This window comes from Protopterus annectens, chromosome 4.part1, assembly GCF_019279795.1.
Source record: "Protopterus annectens isolate FY-2018-M chromosome 4.part1, PAN1.0, whole genome shotgun sequence".
In the NCBI taxonomy this organism is placed as follows: Eukaryota; Metazoa; Chordata; order Ceratodontiformes; family Protopteridae; genus Protopterus; species Protopterus annectens.
This window is the reverse complement of record NC_056734.1, coordinates 132,826,422-132,851,007: the sequence shown is the minus strand read 5'-3', so window position 1 is coordinate 132,851,007 and position 24,586 is coordinate 132,826,422. Positions and strand designations below refer to the sequence as shown.

Here is a 24,586-nt window from a genome sequence, read left to right as displayed (position 1 = left end):
CTTAGTGCATTACTTACGTATGGGCAGTAAATTACCCAACCCATTTCAATGACTGCACTGAAGCAGGGCCATCTGTAAATGAGTTCAGTTCATTAAACAGGATGAGTGACAATGGTCCTTTGTACAAAGCCTTTTTGAATATGCTTTTCAAAGGTCTGTGGTCAGTTTCTACCTAACATGCATACCTTCATGTAATTTATCACGTGTATACACTATGGCTAATAATGCCTTTCTATCTGAACATATCCCTTTTGTGCATTTGTAAATGCAGAGACCTTTGGGTAGATGTTCTATTTTCCAGCAAGATCACAGCTCCTATATCATTCGGATTGGCATCTACTTGCAATGCAACCAGTTTCTTTACATTGTAGCATTTTAATGTTAGAGTGTTTACTTTTTTCTGGCCTTGACATTTGCACAGTTGCTGAAATTTCTTTCTCAATCAGATTTTAAAACCTCTGACATTAGAACATGGCTCACATTTCACACAATGCAATCCTTTTTGTATTTGTTCTTATTTGCTTCACATTGTGCTGTTTTAATCTATTCAGCAGTTATAACAGTCTCTTGTGATGATCTTCTTGTGCCTGACCCTACAATACCAGATTATCAGTTATATTTGCAACATCTTTCAAGCCTTCAATTATATGGAGAACAACTCTTTGCAATGAGTCTGGTGCTGAAGAAATACCATATGGAAGCACAAGGTACCATCTTAAGTGTATACTGATGTATACAGTTTGGAGTTTACTTTGTCTAAATCTATCTGCCAAAAATTCTGTTTTGCATTCAGTACTGAGAAAAAGTGAAACTCTTTGGAATTCTTAAGACTTCTTTCATAAAGAAGAATTCCACTCAAAAGTCAAGTTTTTCTTTCCAAAAAGTGATTTTCTTTCCCTAAAATTCAACACTAAACAGTTGACATACAGAAAAAACATCATTTCATAATTATGCTTGCCTTTCTTTTCTGCATTTGTTTCATCTGTTACACCACAAAGGCTACTAAGAATGGCAGAATAATTGTTAGGTCACTTATCCCAACCACAGAGCCATTAAGAAATCAATACCTTTTAAAACAGTGACATTTAAATCTGCCTTATCAGTTACAGATTGACATCATCACACCTCAGATAAATAGTGTACCCTGGAGTCTGAACAAAGGAAGGGCTTTCAAGCTTAGTTGTCAAATGCAAATGTCTTTCCTTTTTATAAAACTCTCTGCCACAAAGAAAGAAAACAAAATGTTTATATAACTCTTCTTACTTTTCTGTCAGTATTTGATTTTGCATTTTTTCTTCACTGTCATTTTTGTAAAAGAGCACATTTCTTCTGGTGTTTTATTACAGCACATGTGCATTGTATGCATTGTTTTGTTTAGATAAGTCAGTGAGTTAGGGAAAAAAGATTAACATCAAAGATTTTAATTCTAGCTACAATATTTAAAACTGAATATAACACAAACCATCTTATCCCAGTTAACACCTATTAATCACAGGGATCACACTTCTCAAACTCGAACACTATACTACAGTTGTCACTTTGAAAAGAATAATTAACTCAGCTACACTTTCAAGCTTGCCATTCAAACATTCCTTAAAATGATGTAACAGAGATAGCCACTAATGAAAATCAAAGGAAGCAAAGTAATTACAAATGTGGATTGATGCTGATAGAGAAAAGTAGGTAGTTACAGCAATGTTGTCAACTGATGAGAAAGAAAACTACAGTAAATGATGTCCTCATAAGGAATTTTCAGTCCATCTAACATGGCATTAAAAAGGTGAAGTTATTGACTGTAAAACAAAATAACACTAGCCATGGCAGCCTCCTTCAGATTGTCTTGGTGTATAACAAATCAGAAAATAATAGTAACTATTTACTTTGACACAGAAACACTAACAATGCAGAGAAGTTCAAGATTTGCTGAAAAACATGTTTTTTTTTCAATTTTTTGGTGTGGTTCTCCTTTAATTATAAGCAATTAGCAGTCCCCCATAAATCACTTTATGTGGGGATCACTAATTTGATCACTATTTGTGGATCAATACAAATGTGAATCTTCTCTCTCTTTACAACTGTTGACATGTTATTCATGTATATCGTTGGCTCTAAGTGATTCTTAATGGCAGTTAGTCTTTCCATTCTTGTTATTTCCTGTTCAGCTTTACTTTATGAACACTGGGGTTCTTTTTGGGGGGCACAAATCACTGGCAGTGCATAAGATTTTATGTTATATGATGTTCTCTGTGAAATTTTTCTGAGCTAGTAAACAATCATTATAGTCGTGTAGGATAACACTGCTCCAGCTGTGTACAGTATCTGAAGATGTGGCTGTTATTGTTTAAATGACTTAGAATACCTGCATTGTTTGCTTTTATACTCTGCAGTTTTTTTCTGCCATTCTTAGCTACTCGCAGGTCAGGTGACTCAAAATGTTAAGAGAATTAACTTCTTTACCTGAAACTATATGAAGAAGAGATGGTATGTTTTATTCTTTTGCTGACATGTGAGCATGTCTGACCTAATACTGCCATCTATTGACCAGAATATGTTAGGAATGTGTACACATACTCTCTTGAGTATTCCATGATCCCAAATGTTTAAACATTTTTAAACATATTTTCTGACAAGATATTACACACTGCAGCTGTATATAGCATGAATTTCACATTCTGTCAATTACATCTCATTCTTTCTTTCCAACAGTATAACGTGCACAGTCACCTCACTGCTTCAGATCTATGCTCACATGGAATAGCATCAGGTCTTTTTACTTCAACAGTACACATTTTCAAATTATTTTTAATACTTTTTTTTGGTTATACATATCTTTGCAAAATATGTTTTTTTAGCACAGATTTTGAAGAATTAATGAAGAGCCAGACATTGCTTCCTCTCATGCTCTATCCAAACCTACTGGAAGCATGAACTCAATCGTATGTAACTTTTCTTCTGGATTCAACTATTAACATATTCCATTATCACATGACTTCCTTTTCCATGCCCATCACTTTTGCAACACATTCTGTCTTTACTTCTAATTTCTTTACCCAACATTCATTATTTTCATAATTTATTCTTTTAATGGTACACTACTAATTTCTCTTACTCTGCATACGTCTACCACTTTTGATAAGCTGAGCTCTGTTTCTTTTAACAGCTTGACATTTGTGTGATCATTTCATATACATTATGTTATCCCTTATTAGAGAATCAAACAGCTTATTAGTCTTTGGCTCTATTCTTCAACTGAGTAAAATATGTGTCTATCATCTGTAGAGTGTGATCTGTTCTTGAAAAGAGAAAATGGCTTATTTATGAGAGTTCTTTGTGAGCAGGCAATAATTATGGAATTTATTTGTAAACACAACTACTTTTTGCTCTCCTTCCATCAAGAAAAATACAGGTGTTAATAAGTTTTACTGATTCTTCCCCTGCAACATGGATTTTTGCAGAATATTCAGATTTTTGCCTCATATTTTTGGTCTGTTTTTCAAAAAATGTATGGTTTTCTGTTAAATTATTGAGGCTTTAAGTCACAAAATAAAGACAGGTATTTGAGTTTCAGGCTTTATATCCTTCAGAAAATGCATGCTAAAACACCACCTCTTATTCTAGAAACTTTCTAATTTTATAAGAGAAATATTTAAGAATTGTCCCTTTTTAGGGCCTTTGACCCCTATTATTTTTGCCTTTTTCCAGATTTTTTATGCTAAGATGTTGAGAGTTATGAACTGGACCTCCTCAAGCTTTTTAGCTAATCTACAAACAGCAAAGAGTAACTCAAATTTTCTATGCAAATCTTCCATTTTTCAATCAGATTTCCTTCTTACATCACAAGTAATTTAGGAAAGTGCAGTTTAAACATATTTATAGTGACAGTTATACTTCTGCCATTTTAAACACAGAAACTGTTGGGGGAGATGTGTTTTGTTCCTTTATTTGTTTAAAAGTTGAGACAATCAAAGACAATTACATTTTATAATCTCTTTTGATCTATGTAATATCTGAAATTTCGGGATCAAAACTAATTTTGTTTATTATAAAATTCTCAATGTTTTTGAATAAAGAATAATATGTAAACAAACAAAAAAGAAAGTAAAACATCTAACTATAAAAAATGTACATTATGTACAAAATATGTGTCACAGTTACAGGGTTGATATATTACAATGTAACACTGCATTTTATTTCATTTTAACTGAATATCTCATCTTCTGCCTTTCTATTGGGCATATCTCTCTCTCTATATATGTGTGTGTGTGTGTGTGTGTGTGTGTGTGTGTGTGTGTGTGTGTGTGTGTGTGTAGAAGGAGAGTTAATTTAGGTTAATCTTTATAATTCATTTCAGAGGACTTCATTCTTATTAGAATATTGTTGATTCCATTATCATGGATGGCTGTAGCTAAGTTAATGAACTCGCAAAATAATAGAGAGGTGGAATTTTCCAATATCTTATAATTACTTGTTGCTGTTGCTAAAAGGCAGGACCACAAAAGAGGTGATGTGCATCCAAAAGGTGGAGCATGGTCTTATAATACCACATTGCATGTATTTGTGGATAGGTTTCCCGACAGACATGTCACCTTGAAGGTGGTAGCATTTGCCTCACAGTCTGGAAGACCAAAGATAAGCCACCATCCAACCAAATACCCTATTCACAGGTGACTTTAACTACCCCTTTATAGACTGGGAAATGTACATTGCTTCAAACACACAGGCACAATGCTTCCTGGACTTTATTAACACAAACACCATGGAGCAGATACTACATGCTCTAACCAGAGAATCAAATAAACTGGATCTGGTACTTACCAACATAGGAACCCCCCCACCCACCCACCCAGTATCACATCCTCACTAATGAGGTCAGATCATAAAGCTGTCACCTGTGAAGTAAAAATCAACCAAGAAAATGCAGCTTAACCAGTAACAGTTAGGAACTATACTAAGGCAAACTACATCCTATTAAGTGGCAGGTTGTCAAAATCCAAGGTTACCCCTAATGCAAAGACCACAGCTACCTATTCAGAATTATTCACAGAGTCCCTATGAAAAAATGTGAATGGTTGTATAGAGGCTGATCTACCTACTAGAAATAAACCCCAAACAAACCCCACTGGTGGAATCCTCACCTAAACAGAGCATATAATAAAAGTAGAAAACTCATGACCAAAATGAGGAACAGCAACTCCCTTAAAGACAAGTGCTGTGTTATACAACTAAACAAGATCTAAGAGGTCTAATTAAGTCCAACAAGGCCATCTATGAGGACAGGACAGCCTCACAGACAAAAGACAATCACAAAACCTTCTTTGGCTATGCCCAGAACCTTAAAGCAACACACAGCAGTGTGCTGAACTGGTGGTGAACAGTACTACCTTCACTGATCATGGTGACATAGTAAATCTACTGGCTGACAAATTTAGCTCAAACTTCACCCTCCCACTCCCCACCCAACTACACCAGGTGAAATCTCCTCCAACATACTTCCCCCAGGTATGAGCAAGGACCAGGTGCTGGTGGTACTCACTAAAATCAAAAACACTGCCTCCATGGGTCTTGACAACATCCCCAGTTGCATCAAGAGCAGTCTAAAAACAAAATCTATCATGACCATTTGAGGCCTCTTCAACTACAGCACTGAAGAAGGGTATATTACAAGTGAATGGAAGACCACAACAGTCATTTTCTTCCATAATAGAAGGCCATCTGCCAATGAGGGAACTACAGACCTATTAGTCAAACAAGTCTATTATGCATATCCATAGAATGAATGATCATGGAAATGATAAACAAGGACATTGGCAACCTGCAGACACTGGGACCCATCACAGTATGGCTTTGTTAAGAGAAGGTTATGCCTACTTAATCTGGTTAGCTTCTTTCAGAGGGTCATCAAGGCAATGGATGTGAGTAAAACAGTGCATACTGCTTATCTTGATCAGTACCCCACTCAGGCACCATTGACAAGCTTTTAGAGCTAGACATTAATCTCTACATAACTCGCTGGATTGCTTACTGGCTCACTGACAGGATCCAAGAAGTCAGGATCGGTCAGGCCATTTCTACCAAGAGACCATTTACCAATGCAATACCCCAGGGCTCTGTGCTATGCCCTCTTCTGTTTGGCATTTACTTCTTGAAAGGCAAGGCTGCCATTCATGACCTCTTGCTCAACAAAATTTGCAGATGATTGTAAATTGGGAGCTATTATAGATTCCCTCCTAGACACCAACATCTTGCAAGAGGGTTTGACACTGACAAATGACTGGTGCCAAAGCCATGGCTTAAAACTCAGTGCTAAAAAATGCATTATAATGTCCTTTGGGAAACTATCAACCCAAGTTAATTACTCCATAGATAAAACACCCCTAAAAGTTGACTCATTCGTAAGGGATCTGGGAACATATGTAGACAGCAATCTGGCCTTTGATTAACACATAGCTAAGATAATAAGAAAACCATTCTATTTCTTCCAACTTATAGTTAAGGGTATGGCTCCCAAGTCCAAGGAAATTATAGTACCATTCTGCTCACTCTTTATCAGATCTACCATTTAATATAATGCTTCCTTTAGCATGTATCTAACCAGACACTTGCAAGAGTTGGAGCACCCACAAAGGTTTCTTACCAGGAGAATTCAGGGCATGAACATTCTGTCCTACACTGATCGCATAAAGACTCTGTCACTGTACTCAGTCTCCTACAGGCTGCTGAGAGGGAATCTTTATATGGTTTACAGGGCTTCCTCAGACCCAACCATGATGGATCTTTTGCACATGAGCAAAACAAACAACAGCAATAGTACTAGATACAGGGATCAGAACTTTGCTTGTGACATAAACAGAAGATGCTGAAGTGACAGATATGTTTTCCAAAGGATTCCCACACTATGTAATAGGCTCCCCATCTATGTAAAACAGAATTCATTCCTGATCCTGTTCAAATGAAACCTTGACAATTGGATAGAAAATTATAAATTTACCTTCGGTCTAGCCCCCATGTCCCTTATGGACAGAGGACATTAATAGGTTCATAAGTTCATAGGAGATTACTAGGCTAATGGCTTAAAAGCTCTTACAAGCCTAGCCAATATAACCTGATTGTACCCATTATATGGCCCCCTATGGGCAAGAGGATGACATGGATTTGTACCTGTGCATTGAGTATCTTATAGACTGCCCCAGTCCATAAGGGATACAGGCACAACACCAGGTGTGCATTTTGCGATTTCCCATCCATTGATCCAAATTGCATTAGAAGATGGCCAGGGAAGGGGTCTGCTTAATGTGATTAGGAAGCCTGTTCAAATGAAGGGGCAATCTCTGAGACATATATCTCTCTGTCCAGCATATTTTGTTTGAGTCGTTCACTAAGTTTAGATTGCTAGATCTTGTGACCTCATGCTGTTCGATTTGTGGATGTGTAGCAGTTCCATCAGGGCTGGATTTGTGATGGCCTTGTAGGTCAGGCATAGGTCACCCCATAATAGTTGGTAGGAGAGAGAGTAAAGGGATAGGACTTTTAATCTATCTGCATAGGACATGTTGTTTACACCCTGCATTTTCTTTGTGAGGAACCTCTGAGGTTGCTTAGCTGCTGTAAATGCCTAGTCAAGTACATGCCAGATGGTGCATTGTACTCACTTATTTGTCTAATGATGGCTGAGTACAGCAAAACTATAATTTCCTTGGATCTGGATGCCATACCTTTACTTATAAGTTGCGTCACATAGAAGGATTTCCTCACTGATATCTACAGAAGGTGGTCAAAGTTCTGGTTATTATCTATCTGTGTACCTAGCTCTCTCACCTCTGAGTCTACTCTTAAGGATATGCTATTGCTGTTGTTATTTGAAGGGGCATTTTAAGTCCCTAAGGGTATAATAATGCACTTTTTCACATTTGGTTTTAGGCCATTGTTCTGATGGCACGAGCCACCCATGTTGGTTTCAGTCTTCTATGATTTTTGTCAGAAAACCACACATTTTTTGAGGAACAAACAAAAACTATGAGACAAAAATCTGGACAGTTGAGAGGTATGTCTCCAGTATGTTTAATATTCTCAATTAAGTTAAGTTTGGAGTCTAATTTTGATCTATTAGCTAACATGTAGACTGCCGGTGTTAAAGGATATGATGAATGTTTTATTCTTCCTAAGGCTGTAGATGCATTGGCTTTTAAACAGCTATATTTCTTTACTTCTGCCAATGTAGTTTTTCAGTTCTGAGAGTATTTCCCTCTGACACCATGTCATGTCAGGAGGCTTAATAATTATCAGAGGGAGATATAAGATATAGTCAAACTCCCATGAGGTCTATATTCATACTGACTGGCTGCATTTTTCCTAATCTCAATTAAATCATTTTAATTTCACTTGAAATAGTTTTTTTGTCATTGTAAATGTTATACCATATTGACTGTCCTCTGATCTATCCCAGTAAAATGGGTGCTCTTGTGAAACTGAAGCATTCAGAAGTGTACAGGGTAATCTAAGTGTGAGTCTTATCAACCATTATACAGCTCTTTGTTGTCTGTAGCCAGTATCTCTTCCTATGCATCATAGCATCTCAGCAGCCTTCCTTCTCACTTTTTTTATATTGGTTGCTTTTTAGCTGAGCTGATATGACTGCCCACTGGCACATTTTTATCTTTACTTACTCCTACTGCTTCTACTCCATTTATGATTTATAGTCTGCATTTCTTTGCACTGGATTTAAGCAGCAATGTTTTCAACCATTCTTCATGCCAGCCAAGCCCACTGCCATTATTGATATGCTCTGTGCATTAAATCAGTTGCAAAATGACTGTCACATTAAAAAGGTCTGGGCTTTGTACTTAACCTTATGTGTTAGCTCTTCTTTTTTATTCTGTTTAACATGACATATTTCTTAATGTTTGGCCAATAGTTTCTAACTTTTATATGCTGCCTTGACAAAGTCCATGCTAAAGTTCAAACACAACAAAACAACAATACTAATTGCATTTAAATTAATGTATTAAATACAACATAATCTTAAATAAAGTCATATAAATCTGTTTAGTTTAGATACTCAACAGATGATTTTGGAAACACAAAGTATGAACTGCTTTTACTCTGTTTAAACCATACATTTTTATCCTTCAGTCAAGAAGTAATACATACACTGATAATCAGTTAAGAAATACATCAAATGTATGTTCATCCCTCTCATAATAACTCACAAAAGCTCAGAATAAAGAAGCTTAACCAGAAAAGTTCTGTAATTGCTATAACTCATTCCACACTTTTCGGCCCCAGAACTTGGACTGAAACTCCAAAGGCAGTGGTGTTTCCATATTCATAAAGGATGCACACACCTCCAGACTGGTAGCCCAACATAATGCATCTGAGATACTTCAGGTGCAGCTAACATTGGGAAAGACAGCGATTCAGGTCTTAGCCTGCTATAGGTCCCCAACCATGTCCCAAAACTCACACACCACATTCCTAAGCACCCTGGAGAATATTAGGGTCCAACCTAACACTCTCATGCTGGGCGACTTCAACTACCCCGCCATTAACTGAGAAAACTACTCATGTACCAATACATCTGCCCAACGCTTTCTGGAATTCATTAATTCCAATGCTCTTGACCAGCTCATTCTTACCCCCACTAGAGGTAGCAACATCCTTGACCTGGTCATTACTAAAATGGGCGACTGTTGCTGTATACCAATAGTCAACTCCTCCCTGGTTAGATCCGACCACAAACTAATCACCTTGGAAATCCACATCCCTCCCACCCCCAGCCCCCCCCACAAAGGTAACCACCATGAAAAACTTCTCCAAAGCTAACTTTGGGCTCCTAAAAACAGAGATGGCTAACTTCATGGCATCCATGCAAATGGAGAATAGTTGCATAACCGCCGAATCATACACCAATGCACTGTATGAACACTTACACAAATACATAGATCTCACCATACCCAATAGAACCAAGACGTTCTCCTCAAAAAAAAAGGAAGCCAATCTGGTGGTCCCCTGCCATAAACAAACTCTACAACAGAAGGAGGAAACTGATGCGGAATATGGTGAAATCCCAAGACTGGAAAAACTCCCTTATCAGCTTCAACAAAAGGTTGAGAACCCTCATCAAATCCTCTAAAGCTAGCTATGAAACAGAATTGCAGCAGATAGTAAAGACAATCACAAGGCCATCTATAATTATGTAAAGAATCTCCACGGCAATACCCAGATTTGCTCTGAGCTACTGCACAGTGGTACATCCTATACTGACCCAACAGATATTGCCAATATACTGGCTGACAGATTCAGTGCTAACTTTACCCCCTCCCCCAAAGGCCCAATCACAATACCCGTAGATTGCCAAGCACACAGTATTACTGCAGTACAGGTTAAAACAGCACTGTCCAAGGCCAAGAATACAGCTTCTATGGGACCTGATAATATCCCTGGCTGTGTTCAACATAAACTACAGAGTGAACTGGCACCTCACCTCTGTGCCCTATTCAATCACAGCCTCACCTCAGGCTTTGTCCCTATCGAATGGTGCACTGCTACAGTCATCTCTCTTCACAAAGGAGGAGTGACTATAGACCCCAGGAATTATCGCCCAAGTAGCCTGACAAGTCTAATATGCAAAACTATAGAATGCATCATCATGGACCTAATAAACAAGGATATAGGGAATCTCCAAACTCTGGATCCCACACAGTTTGGTTTTGCGAAGGGTAGATCATGCCTGTTCAACTTGGTCATCTTCTTTGAGTCAGTCACCAGAACTCTGGATGAAGGGAAGGTGGTTCATACAGCCTACCTTGATCTGGCCAAGGCCTTTGATACCATTCCCCACTCAGGAATCACAGAAAAACTCACTAAGCTAAGCATCAACCCCTATATCACTAGGTGGGTTGCAAACTGGCTCACAGATAGAATCCACAGTGTAAAAGTAGCTGACTCCAAGTCAGACTGCTGACCAGTCACGAGTGGAATCCCACAGGGTTCGGTCCTTGGTCCTCTCCTGTTTGATATCTACTTCTCTGAAGTCCAGGCCAACATGAAGGGACTCTAGCTGACAAAGTTTGCAGACAATTGCAAGTTGGGAGCTATTATTAACTCCCCAAGTGAGGCTGACATCCTACAGAAAGGCCTCAATGACACCAACGACTGGTGTCAGAACCATGGCCCTCAGCTTAATGCCAAAAAATGTGTCATCATCCCCCTTGGGAAAAACCCAGTTTCCTTGAATTACCACATTGATGGTAGTCCACTGAACACAGAAGGCGTAATAAGAGATCTGGGAAAACAGGTTGACAGCAACCTCCCTTTTGACCAACATGGTGTCACTGTGGTCAGAAAGTCCTTCTATGTGGCACATCTCATCACTAGGGGTTTTGCATCCAGGAAGAAAGAGGTCATTGTCTCCCTCTACTCTTCCCTCATTAGGCCAATCATCGAGTACAATGCCCCATTTGGCATGTACCTCACTAGACACTTGCAACAACTGGAGAGGCCACAAAAGTACCTCACAAATAGGATCCTAGGCCTTAAACACTTGTCCTATATGGACAGACTCAAAAAACTCCAACTATTCTCTGTCTCATATCACCTACTTAGAGGCGATCTCTGCTTGACTTACAAAGCCATGTCTGCCCCAGTTCTGTTAGAAATGGTACATCTAAAGAAATCCCAATCCCTCCGCACCACATACTTCACAGAACTCAACCTCATTACCACAATCAACAGAACGTACCGGAGGGACAGGTTCATAACCCAGAGACTGCCCATGCTATGGAACAGACTTCCCATACATGTCAAGCAGAGCACTTCACTGGCCCTCTTCAAGCAAAATCTTGATGAGTGGATGGGAAATAGAAAATTCACCTTGAGGATCACTCCAGTAGCTCTACTTGACAGAGGCACTAGGAACTAAGGGGGATGGCACGATGCCAGGGTAATCCTATGGGCTAGGCTTGTAAAGGCTCCAGGGCCATTAGCCTAGTAAAAACCTATGAACCTATATGTATAATTGTTGGTTAATGTTTTATGACTAAATATCTCTATATATCGCTATCTATATATCTATCTACGTCTGTATATCTATCTATTTTTCTGTCTGTAGTTTGTTAGTTTCAATTCAAAATGCATATTTAAATGTGCATTCCCAAAAGGTAACTCCAGCCTTCAGTAGAAGTCATCTGCTTATGTATCCTACCTCTTGTCCATGTAGAAATATTACTGCTGTGTCATCCCCTTTTCTTCCAGCTTCTTTGTGTTCCACATTCCCCCTCTTGTTCTCTCTCCCCTTTATCTCTCTGCCTATTTTTTTATGTGACTGAAGACTTCTCCCTTCCCAGATCTGTGTTGTATTACGTGAGAATTTCCTTACTACTGCTGTTCCCTCTACCATATGTACCAACCAGACCACTCTTCCTGTCATTATAATGACTCAGTTTTGCAGTTTGTGTTCCATGATATTTTGCTTCCCTTTCCATTTCCTTGTGTAATGTAGCTAGCCCTGCTTATATTTCCAACTCTTTCTGCTTCTGTGCCTTAATGACTGGTAGTATACATCACATACAGAATTCCCTGGTATTCTCTCATTTGTTATGAAAGATTACCTCCCAGATTCTCATTGCCTTTTCCCATACTTTTTTAGCCCACTCAAACTCCTACATGTGCTATAACTCAGGCCCCCCTGTCTACATTTTCAACAATCCGCATTTTTCTTTCTTCTCTGCCCCTTGTCTTCTTTCCCATTCTTTTAGGTATTAAATGCCATCAAAGGAAAATTGTAAGGTGTTGATCCCATAGTCTGTAAAATCCTTTCCCTCTATCTATTACCACCCCTCCCCAGAGCTGTTCCATCTCAGTTTTGTTTTGTTCCATTCTTCCTCTATGCTCTACTTTTTACAGGTTGCTATGAATGTCATCATCCTCTCTCCCCAAGTTTGTACGTATTCATCTGCATCTTTTCTTCATGATTCTCTGCCATTTGTCATGTGGGCCATCTTTCTGAGTCCACCTCTCCACTTCTGCCACTGTCCTCCCTTTTCTGCCCACTCTCTTGGTTTATATTAATCCCACTTCCCCTTTTCCTGGACAGTCTGTGTATGTCTTTATGTATTCAGCCTTTCTATTCATCCCTCTAACGTCTTTTGTAACTAACAGTGTCTCCTTCTTCTGCTGTTACTGGAAGGGCACTCAGCATGTGAAATACTCTCTGTCTGATCCTCATTCATGCTGCTTTTACACATCTGAGCACTCTGAATGATTTTATTGTTACCCTATTTAGTATTTCATCCTCTTTCTTCTTAAGCCTTATTGTCTCCTTGACTGTCATCCCAACTCGTAGACCTAGATACCTGAGACAATCTGTCACCATTATCTCTCCACTTCCCCCACCCCTTTATTTTCTCTTTTCTCTATTTTGCACTCCACCTCAGTCTGACCGATTCACCTAGTGTCTCCCCTACATTCACCAAGTTAAACCATTTATTCCTTCTCTTGAGGGATGAGAACTATGCCCATATGGAGTCATCATTCTCAGCCCTGGAGAACATGGCAGATCCATCCCCAGACAGGGCAAGAATCATTGAAATCACCAGAACTTTGAACTAATGTTGGACCCATCCCCTTTTATGGGAAAGAGCATATGTCCAATTTATTGCCTAGTATTGGCTCACTGTCCTTGTTCAACTTTTAAAGAGTCAGGCAGTAGGGAGTGGCTCTCATCTGGACAGATTTTCACAGAATGTCCATATTTCTGCCTCATAATTTTCATCTGTCCCTCATAAAAATTGTGTTTTTTTGACAAATCACTGGGATGATCTAAGGATTAAAGCCACTAAATAATGACATGCATTTGGGTTTCAGACTTCATATCCTTCAGAAAAATGCATTCTAACACAAATTCTTTTATTATAGCTACTTTCTATGTTTATAATAGCAGCATTTAAAATGTGTCCCTATTTTGGGCCTTTGTCTCTCCATTTTGTTAAGCTTTGTCCAGATTTCTTGTGCAAAGAGGTTGAGAAGTATAGGAGTGGGTCAGTGCACTGGCCAGTTAGACCTTCATTACTGCCATTCCCTATTGCAGCAGTACAAGCTTTAGTACAGCTATTTGTAATGGGAACATGCACACTATTTTACATAATGTCCCCTGGTAAGCAGTGCACTGCACTATTTTACATAATGTCCCCTGGTAAGCAACTTAGCACTATTGTATATAATGTCACCTGGTAAGCATTGCACTGCACTATTGTACATAATGCCCCCTAGTAAGCAGCTCTGCACTATTCTACATAATGTCCCCTGGTAAGCAGCTCTCTGCACTATGGTACATGATGTCCCCTGGTAAGGAGCTCACTGTACCATTGTATATAATGTCCCCTGGTAAGCAACTCACTGCACTATTGTACATAATGTCTCCTGGTAAGCAGCTTACTGCACTATTCTACATAATGTCCCCTAGTAAGCAGCTCCACAGTATTTTATTCTACATAATGTTCCCTGGTAAGCAGCTCACTGCATTAATGTACATGATGTCCCCTGGTAAGCAGCTCACTGTACCATTGTACATAATGTCCCCTGGTAAGCAGCTCACTGTACCATTGTACATAATGTCCCCTGGTAAGCAGCTCACTGCACTATTGTACATGATGTCCCCTAGTAAGCAGCTCACTGTACCATTGTACATAATGTCCCCTAGTAAGCAGCTCACTGTACCATTGTACATAATGTCCCCTGGTAAGCAGCTCACTGTACCATTGTACATAATGTCCCCTGGTAAGCAGCTCACTGCACTATTGTACATGATGTCCCCTGGTAAGCAGCTCACTGCACTATTGTACATGATGTCCCCTGGTAAGCAGCTCACTGTGCCATTGTACATAATCTCCCCTGGTAAGCAGCTCACTGTACCATTGTACATAATGTCCCCTGGTAAGCAGCTCACTGAACCATTGTACATAATGTCCCCTGGTAAGCAGCTCACTGTACCATTGTACATAATGTCCCCTGGTAAGCAGCTCACTGTACCATTGTACATAATGTCCCCTGGTAAGCAGTTCACCGTACTATTGTACATAATGTCCCCTGGTAAGCAGCTCACTGTACCATTGTACATAATGTCCCCTGGTAAGCAGCTCACTGCACTATTGTACATAATGTCCCCTGGTAAGCAGCTCACCGCACTATTGTACATAATGTCCCCTGGTAAGCAGCTCACTGTACCATTGTACATAATGTCCCCTGGTAAGCAGCTCACTGTACCATTGTACATAATGTCCCCTGGTAAGCAGCTCACTGTACCATTGTACATAATGTCCCCTGGTAAGCAGCTCACTGTACCATTGTACATAATGTCCCCTGGTAAGCAGCTCACTGTACCATTGTACATAATGTCCCCTGGTAAGCAGCTCACTGTACCATTGTACATAATGTCCCCTGGTAAGCAGCTCACTGCACTATTGTACATAATGTCCCCTGGTAAGCAGCTCACTGCACTATTGTACATAATGTCCCCTGGTAAGCAGCTCACCAGACTATTGTACATAATGTCCCCTGGTAAGCAGCTCACTGCACTATTGTACATAATGTCCCCTGGTAAGCAGCTCACTGCACTATTGTACATAATGTCTTAGGGTAAGCAGTTCACTGCTCACTGCTTGAACAACATCAGGCCCATTTCTGTGGATGATACATCTGTTCTCCAGCACATTTCCCCATTGCAGTGGGTTGCTGCTGCCATTGTTCTCATAGAATCGGTAAGCCAGTATCGGCTGCTGACTCCCCCTCCCAGTTCCTCCAGTGTCCATACCACCACATGAACATGAGTCATCCTTCTGCACCATGGGATGAGCTGCCCCATTGCTTCTCTTTCCCTTTCCTATCCTGAATAATATTGTTTTCAGTGGTTACATTTCAACCCTGAAACCTTCGCACATTATTCAAAGAATAGAACAATTGACTTTAGCATGACTTTCGCATCTGTAAAGATGAGCATTCAGTCATTGTTATACAGCATGAATCTTGAGTATATGGCTTTACTGTGCTGCAGTTTAACTAGCTCTTTTTTGATCTGTAGTATTATCTTCAATATAACCAACGCAAATAGAGAAGGAGATAGTGGGCACCCCTAGTCCACTATACACAGCTTTTACCTAACTATGAAACATGTCTCATACCTCTTTTCTTTCAGAGCCCCACACACACACACACAAATTCTCATCCCATCAACCAAAATGCTTTCTATAGACAGAAAATACTATTGTACCTCTGCCTTCCTAACTATAAATTAAACTCTTCATAAACTCAGTCAGTCCCTCCAAATTGTAACTAACTTGCCTACTCCTCATAAACCCATTCTTTTTTTTTTTAAAAAAAAAACAAGTTTATTGTTTTTAACATACAAAATAAATATCATATCATAACAATCTTATACAAGCAGTTAAAATATAAATAGTTATAACATTTAATAAAATAACCAAAGTATTTACAGAGACATCCACTACAAATCAAATCAATTGATTAAACTGTAATGTCTTACTATTGAAACTAAGATTTTTTTAACAGGTTTTGTAAAGTATCCCATATAATATAGTAAAACGTTTTTCTAGTAGTTCTTGATTTTATTGTCATCAATTCCATATGACACACTTCAGTCATAACATTTTTAAATTCATTAAATGAAGGAGGAGTATCTGAAATCCAATTTCTGGTTATTATTTTTCTAGCCACTGCTAGAATAGACCATAATAAGGGAAGTTTAACTTTTTTAACACTTTTAGGAACAGGAGTGTTAAATAATATAAGTGATTTAGAAACAATGAAATTATCTGTGAAAAGGGCCTGCAAAAAATCATTGATTAACTTCCAATATTCCTTCAATTTTATACAGTCATAAAACATATGTGCCCAATCAGCATTTATTTCTACATTACATCTTTTACATAAGTTGTCTTTATTATTTATTTTATTCATCATTAAAGGTGTATAGAAAGATCTATGTAAAAATTTCCAAGTAAAAAGTCTCCAATTAATGGAAGAAGTAGTTTTATAAGCAGATTCCAATATATATTGTTTATCTTGTTGTTTTGGTGATTCACCATTAATGGAAATGTAATTCCAATAGGTATCTGAACTGTAATGAGTTTCTTCTCTGATAATTTTATGTATGTGTGAAAGCTTACCTTTATCAGAAACTCTATGTTGTAAATTTAATATCAAGTAATCAATCAGAATTGGAACAGATTCTTTAACTGTTAAAGACATTAAATCAATTTTATTAATAAGATGTCTAAAAGTCTGAATTTCTAACCAACATGTTTCTCTCAAATCAAATTCTTGTTTTAAGAAGTCTAAATTTTTAACTTTATTATCAGACAGCAACTGATACCAATACTTTAAATCATTCTCATTGACTGAAAGAGTTCTTTCAGTGATGGTTGACAAAAGAATACCTTGTGTATACATTATAGGGAATAGGATAAAATTCCATTCCTTATACCTAGGATGCATAAATATAAAATTACGATAACTAATAATAATGTTTAATGGGTAACTAACTATATATTTTGGTGTAATAGATGAAGTACAAAATTCTTTTAGTAACCATAACATGGGGTTATTTACAATAATATTTTATGTATTAAAGAGATTTTCATGAAGTGAATGCTAATTAGTTCCCAGTAATCTTTCCATCTTGCAACATATGACTGATCTATTAACAAAGTAATAACTTTTATAATAGAAGAGATAGTATATAAATTAAAGTCTGGAAATGAAATACCCCCTTGAGACCAGCTATTAGTATGTTTCTTTAATGCAATCCTAGGTCTATTAGGTGCCCATAAGAAATTTAACATTAATGAATTCAATTTCTTAATAATTATTTTTGTAGGTGGGAGTATTATTGATTGTATTAAATATAATATCTTAGGGAATATTATCATTTTAATAATTGTGAGTCGCTCTTCCGTGGTAAAAAACATATTGTTTCAGCTATTGAAAAGATTTTGTATATTAAGAAGACAGTTACTATAATTATTATGTATAATGGATTTAATATCTTTAGTTAATATTATACCTAAGTAAGTTATCTGAGCTGAGTTGGGTATATATTTGTTAAAATCATTAATGAGGACATTTTTTCGTGTGTATATTGGTAATATTTTAGTTTTTTCTTCATTTAATATCAAACCAGAGATATTTTTAAAATCCAGCATTTTATCAAATAAGGACTGCATAGAAGAGCTAGTTCCTGATGACGTAATTAAAACATCATCTGCAAAAAGTTGAATTTTAGATATTGTATTTTCATCTATATCAAATCCTTCTATATCAGTACTATTTCTGATCAAATTAGCCCAAGGCTCCATTATTAAAGTAAATAATAGTGGTGAGAGTGGACACCCTTGTTTTGTACCTTTTAAAATGGGTATTTTTGTGAGACATATGTTCCTATCTTAATATAAGCCAGTGCTCCTTTATATAGATGTTCAATTAGATTTACAAATGCATCAGAGAAATTTGTGCACTTTAGTAAGATAAACAAGTAGTCCCAACTTACTGAATCAAATGCTGAACTTATATTGAGACTAATAAGTGTTAAATCTTTCTTTTTCCTGTTTGCAAAATCAATTAATGTTAAAGTTCTCCTTATATTATCAAAAGTATTTCTATTTATAATAAAGCCTGTCTGATCTATATCTATTATGCCTGGGATGATTGTCTTTAATCTATCAGCAAAAATACTCATAAACATTTTATAATCAACATTAAGTAATGAAATAGGTCTATATGAAGTGCATCTGGTTGGGTCTTTATTGGGTTTTAAAATTGGTGAAATAAATGTGTATTGCCAAGATGGGGAGTTGTTAACTCATTTTGAGCCAAAATAAAAACCTTATGTATTAATGAGTAAGTACTTTTAGGAAGAATTTTATAAATCTCTGGTATAATACCATCATTACCTGGTACTTTGTTTGATTTAAGTTTGTTTATTTGTGTAATAACCTCTGTATATGAAATATTTTTATCTATTAGTTTAGTCTGTTGTTTGTTAAGTTTTTGTTCATGTTTGTAGTTATAAATTTCTTTATTTTATCTTTAGGATCCATGTTAATGTTATTATGATTAATTTTGTGAAAGTGATTTCTAAATTCATCTAAAATTTCTGGTAAACTAGAAACATTCTTCTTTTTCCCTGGAGAGAAAATTTCTTTGATATGATTTTGCTTATTCAACCTTTTTGTTTTATTTTTAAGTTTATGTAAGTATTTGGGACTTATTGAGTAAGACAAAAACTTATATTTCTCTAATGTTATTTTGACTTTATGGGTTAAAATTTCTTTGTATTTCTCATTTAATTTATTTATTTCCTCAATGACTTTTTGTCCATAATATTTTCTTTATTATTATGTTTGTATGAGTCTAATTTGCTTTGAATATCTAGTAATTCCTTGTCCCAAGATTTCCTTTTATTATTATACCATCTGATACTTTGTCCATATAAATATGATTTTAAAGCATCCCAAATGTAAACAATGGAGACATCAGGTGTAGTGTTTAAGTCTAAGAAATGTTGCACTTCTGAAAGTATATAATCTTTATAGTCTTTTAGTTGAGTTAAGTATGCAGGTATTCTTTTGATCTGAACATTATAAGTACTTTTTATCATAAATTCAAAGACAATTTTGAAAAAATATCCTTGCAGTTTATCCTTGACATAAATTCAAAGACAATTGAATTATGATCTGATATAGGACATGAAATGATTTTGGAATTAATTAAGTCTGTTACCATCTGGTTAGAAATAAAGACTCTATCTATTCTTGAATACGTTTTATCTCTGTTAGAAAAAAAGTGTATGGTAATGATTTTGAATCTATCTGATTATTAATATCATTCATTCAAATGATATAAATTAATAAAATCCTTTAAATGTTTTGCATTAGATGTAATTTTTCTTTTTCCTATAGTAGTAGTATCTTTTTCATGTAGGATACAATTAAAGTCACCTGCTAAAATAATATCTCCTATAGAAAATGATATGATCTTATTAAGATGGTGTTTCACTGTATTAATGCCGATTCCTGGTATCCAATATACATTAATTAATGTGTATATCTTCCCATTAATCTGTATTGTAACCATACAGAACATTCCTTTATCATCTTTATAAGACTTAATAGTTTTAGGTATGGGCATATTTTTATTCCATAAAATAGCCACTCCTCTCTTTTTCTGTGTGTGTTCTGAACTAACCAAGACTGTATATTTATTAGTGACTAATTTATCTATATCCTTTTTCAGAAGATGTGTTTCTTGAAGGAATATTAAGTTGGCTCTATGCAAATTAATATATCTCATTAAACTTGCCCTTTTACATGGGTTATTCAATCCATTAATGTTTAAAGAAATTCCTTTTAGAGATATCATTTAGCTTTTATAAACATATAAGACATATAATCAGAATAACAATTAACAAAATAAGTGATATTATATCTCCTCCTTTAGGTGTTCCATTAATTATAACTGTATTTAATGAAAATCTTATGGAATTTTGTGTAAGTTTCACTTTTATTCGTAGTGACAATGAGTTTATAAAATGTGATGTGGATGTCAGAACTATATACATACAACAATGATCAGGTGAAAATAATGTTAGGATTAAACATTGCACCCAGCCTGGAGTTAAGAACTCCAACTTCGAGTAGCTCATACCACTCAAGTTATCCCCCAATCCTAAGCAGCAGTACCTCAGCTGCCACCAAATTAATTCAATACTAACTATTATTAACTAAAGTTAACCTCATTTAATTAGATTATCTATTATGACAAAGCTAAACAATTTATAAATCAGCCTCATATAAACAAGTAAGAACATTTAGAAACAGCTCATATTACTATGTACATCTATTCTGTATAATACACTCATAATCAAAATAGTATTCTAACAATCTTGATAATGGGAACAGAGAACAGAGAGAGAGAGAGAGAGAGAGAGAGAGAGAGAAAAGGGGGGCATAGCCATATATTAGTTTATTAAAAGTTTGTAAGAATAAGTTCTTATGTTCATTTGAATTCAATATCGTAGGCTATTATGGTTCAAACATTACGTATATTAGAGTATTCCTACTTTCTGCCCTAGAAATGCAATTAACAATTTTTAAAAACTTTAAATTACTTGCACCAAAAGCTTACTTCTCATACTTATTATTGCCAATTAAATAAAATATTTATTCTCATACATAAGTTAAAAAATCATACTGCACAGCAATGTTAATTCCTAGTTATACATAAATCATTGTGATGAAAGCCTTGTGTATTTTATATATCTGAACTGCAGCTTTAAAATATGTCACCTGACAATTTCTTCTTAAATATAATCATACTGATACTTATGCTTGTCAGTTAGTCAAGGCAAATGATTTATAACATTATATATGTTTAAATCATAAGTATTTATATACATTAGTGTGCTGCAGTCATGTAAGCTTTCAAAAACAAGTGTATATGTGATTTACCTTCTATGCCTTCTAAAATATCTCACTTGTTTACTATGGCATACTAAATCATTTAAAATCTTTATAACTTTTATATTTTATAAAATAGATCTTAAATAAATAAGTTGTTATAAGGAATAACTCACATTTAGGTGTCATAAAGTTCATTTTTCATCACAAAGTCGCATTTACAGCAGTTCTACTTCCTGAAACAGCATTCTTCATGAATCTGTGATGTGTCAGTGTGAAATCAGGGGTCAAAGTTCAAAATGGCTGCTTTCAGTTTCTCTGCGTGTATTCTGAGTGTTGAAGCTTTTAAAACAACTCGAGGACACTATTCACGAGGAAACCCACATCCCAGATTGTCTCCCATAACATTCTGGCGGGAATTTTAGTAAAAGCAAGTGACTGACATTCATTTAGTAATACAAATGAATCTAAACAGTGCAAAACCTTTGCAAAGTATTTTACAAGTCATTACAGTCTCTATGACAGTGACAACAAGCCTACAGTTATTTAACATATTATACAACTTATTTTTATATCCCCCATTTCATTTTCTCATACAGATCTTATTATATACATAAATCAGTATTATCAGAAATATATAACTATATATATAAGAGAGAGAGAAAAAGAAAGAAAGAAAATGAGAGAGAGAAGAAAGAAAGAAAAAAAGAAGCTACAAAGAGTATCTACAAAGATATATTATTTGCTGTTTGTTTTAATAATGTTAAACATGAGACTTATTACTTACAACTATTTTAGTTCTAATTATTTGCAATTATATCATGACATATTATTTGAAATCATGTATAAGCAATTAAGTCATGGTATAATATTTAGCAACAGTGTTTAAACAGCATAAATAATTTTAAAGAGCTAATAAGTTATTATTTCACTTATTCCATATTTTACATCAAACTTCTCTCCCTACCCTCTCTCACCCCTCAGTAAATACATAGTTTAGAAAGAATGCCATTATTTAAAACAAGAAGGGAAAGGAAATGTATCAAATTACTAACCTTAGGTCTCTTTATCACAAAGAGAAACAAGTTGATTCATAGCATGTTATTTGTTCCTCTGAAAGTTTGATTATTTATAAAACAAAACAGTTCTTTGCACACAAAAAAGAAACTTTGAATATATCTTTAAAACATTTGTGGCTTTCTGAAAATGTAGTAACTGTAATTGAAGAGTTCACATGAAAAAAAATATATATATAGAACATGTCATTTGTTTTTTAGTCTTTTTTGCTTCTCTGAAGTCTTCCAAGAAGTTCCTGTTGCCATCCTCTTTAGCGAAGGACTTGCCCATTCCATATCTTCTATTTTATCTAATATTTTATTTTTTTTAATATACAGCAAAGCAGAGTCCAAGTCTTCAAAAATTCTAGGGCCATCAGGTAAAAAGATTTTTAGTTTGGCAGGAAACAAAAGGTGAGTTTTGAACTGTGCTTTCTTAAGCTCTCTTATTAATGGCAAAAAAACTTTTCTTTTAGAAATTACCAAGGAAGAATAGTCATTGTCAAAATGCACAGTTGCCTCATTAATTTTTATAGGTGCTTTAGCCCATGCAGATTTTAATACCATCTCCTTGTCATAAGATGATAAAAATCTTACAATAACTGATCTAGGATATGTTTTATTAGAGTTAAAATTAGATAAAGACCTATGGGCTCTTTCAATACCAAAAGAAAATGCTTCTGACAAATCTAAAGTTTTGGGAAGCCAAGTATTTAAAAAGGAAGTAATGTTGTTACCTTCTATATTTTCTGGCAGTCCAAAAATCCTAATATTATTGCATCTGGATCTGTTTTCCAGGTCATCAAGTTTGGATTGTAGTTGTGTGTTCTGCTTCAGTAAAAATTCAATGTTAATTTCTTCTTCTTGAATTCTGTTGTCCATATCATTAAGAGTCTCTTCTATACCAGTAATCTAAGCTTTCTGATGTTGTAAGTCTTGATGTAACAAATCCATTTGTTTTGTAGCTTTTTCTATAAAGTTATCAATTTTAGTATCCAGTCTGTCCATTTTAGTTGTTAGTTGCTGAATAGTTAATAGTAAAGACTGAAGCTCTTTCTTGATGCTGGAATCCTGACTGTTAGCCTTACTGGAACTCATTCTGAACAGAGGTGATGAAAGAGAAATTTCCAAGATGATTTCTGACAGGAAAATTATTTAAATTTTCTTTCTTTTTTTGATATAATTCAAGAAACTGATATTCCAAACGTATTTAGAAAGAAAATTATTACATTAGTTGAATTTAAAAGTAATTATTTCCTGTCAGAGCAGTTATGTTGGTGGAGCTGAAGAAATCTGCTGCTATCCTGTGTTCATCCTTGGCCACGCCCCCGCTCATAAACCCATTCTGTCTTTATTAAAGTACTCTGTCTTACTGTTCTTCTAGAATTTTAGCCAGAAATGTAAATCCATAGCCATAGATTCTGCTGATCTTGTTTTTTGTAAAACTACCAGTAAAAATCTCTGGACATTTTTCTTATTTCATGTGCAATAGTTTTCACCCTTTTTTCTGCATTTAATGCTGACCAGATTGGCTTGCTTCTTCTTGTTTTAAAAGTCCTTATAATACCATTTCACATTAATACAGGTATCTCCCATGCCTGTTTCTCTGATCTTTTCACTATCCTCATTTGTATCAACTCTTCCTTTTATTTTGGAGTTTCATAAATTTTCTGCATCTCAGCTGATTCATTTCTAGTCTATCTTATCCCTTTCTTTTTTCCTTTGCTCCATGTTCATCTTTACTTTGCCTCATATACACTGTAAGGATTTCCCTAGTTCTCTGTCATATCATTTTCTCTCATAATTACCTCTGTTATTTCCTTTGCTGTTTGTTACTTCCATTTATAGAGTGTTTATCTACTCCCTTTCCACATCTCCTGTCACCCAGACTTTATTTCTGTTCTAACTGCCATAAGGTCTGAATGGCATTTTCCTGTATTTCTATTCTTCTCAGGAACCTGTCCAGTCTGCTAGACTGAGACAGTTTCTAATGAATGTATATTTCCTTTTCTCTTGGTGTTCTTATCTCCACATATCTAATTACCCTCCTGCCAGGTTTTTGTATGG

General features: G+C 35.8%; 1 protein-coding gene across 1 annotated transcript in view; it reads left to right on the top strand.

The window, feature by feature from the left end:
* Positions 1-24,586, top strand: part of LOC122800774 (vesicle-associated membrane protein 2-like) — a 592,701-nt gene that overhangs the window by 115,538 nt on the left and 452,577 nt on the right. The gene's annotated exons all lie outside the window — the stretch shown is intronic.